The sequence below is a fragment of the Chrysochloris asiatica genome, unplaced genomic scaffold (assembly GCF_000296735.1).
Source record: "Chrysochloris asiatica unplaced genomic scaffold, ChrAsi1.0 scaffold00150, whole genome shotgun sequence".
Classification (NCBI taxonomy): Eukaryota; Metazoa; Chordata; class Mammalia; order Afrosoricida; family Chrysochloridae; genus Chrysochloris; species Chrysochloris asiatica.
The window spans coordinates 7,798,312-7,799,957 of record NW_006408668.1 but is presented as its reverse complement, the minus strand read 5'-3'; positions in this window follow the sequence as shown (position 1 = coordinate 7,799,957).

The following is a 1,646-nucleotide window of genomic DNA, read 5'->3' as shown; positions in this document are numbered from 1 at the left end:
ATGGAGAACATTAGTTTTCCATTCATCCTATCATGTATCATTTCATTACCATGGTTACAATCCCCTGCATGCATCATCAACCAACCAAAGGGTATACCCTGCAAGCCTGTCCCCCCAGTCAGCAGCACACAGCCTCTCTCCCTCTCTGTGTCTAAAGTCCCCAACTGCTCCATCCCTCCACGTCATCATCTCTTCCTCCATCTCTGGCATCGCTGCTTCTCTGGGTAAGGTCCCGCTCTTCACTCTTCCCCCTTGTTGGTCCCAGGGACCTCCATTCCTAGACTGCAGTCAATCACTCCCCTCCTTTTGCTACAAAATGTCTACTTTTACATTGCCAACTATCACAATCAGTCCTGATAACAATTATTCACTATTATATCACAAGAGACCCATCTGCATCTTCTTTCATCAGCTCTGCCCAGACAGATTGGATACTACTCAATGGAGATTCTACCGTACCACCACCCATTTTTCAATCTCACAGTTCTGTATGTCAGAAGTCTAAGCAGGCTTGACAAGGTCTCTCAAGGCCAGGAACAGTGTTGGCTGAGCTGGGTTCTTATCTGGAAGCTCTGGAGAAGATTCTACTTTCAAGGCCATTCAGGTAGTTGGCTGAATTCCATTCTTGTGACTGTAGGGCTGAGGTGTCCATTTTCTCAGCAGCCAGCAGAGGCCTCTTCTGCATTCCTTCTCCCGTGGTCCCCTTCCATCTGTGTCCTGCTGTCAATCTTGGACTTTGGTTATTACCAGTCTGAGGAAACGGCTTTTAAAGGACTTACATGATTAGATCCAGTCCATTGAGATAATCTCCCTTTTGCTATATAACATATTAAGCAGGCATCATATTCACAAGTTCAGCCTCCACTCAAAGGAGTAGGACAGTATACAAGGCTGAGGACCACTAGGGGTCATTCTTACATTTCTGCCTACCACAAGTACATACTACTCATTAGCGCAATCTCTCTAAATATGCTGTTTTCCTATAACCCATTTCTGGAAAGGGCAGAATTATTGGGGAACTTTTTTCTATTAATGACATTTAAAAGAAACCATCAGTTGCTGATGGTTTAAAATAACTATTCCTACTAATTTATTTACTAGTGAAATCCTTGATTTGAAAAACTATCCCTTTGTTCAAAGTTATTCCCAACGGTTGTGAATCTATATACACATACTCAGTGTCTATAGCTGGGTAATTCAATTGCATTAAATTTTCCCAAAGTTTTTCTATCACACTAGCTCAAACTGGTAAGCTTTTCTGGCTCCTAAATAAGGTAGAATGTATGCTATGGACAATGCATGAGACTGGAGACTAAAATGAGAAATCTTTAATCTCAGAATCCTAGAAATAAGACTCAACCTTTCTTCTCATCCAAGTTACTCATCACCATTTGCATTATGGTGTATTTTCTGCATGGAGTCTTTGTGTGGCACTGTGGGTTAAATGCGCTGGACTGCAAAGTTGCTTTGAACCGCAAGGTTGGTGAGTCAAGCTCACCAGCTGCTCCTCAGAAACGCTACACAGGGTCTCTATGGGTTGGAACCGACTTGACTGCACTTAACAGCAATATACAATTGCACAAATGCTCTTAACCTCCTAATGAGAATTCCGGCTTCTAAAATGTCCACTTATCAGCACTTTGGAA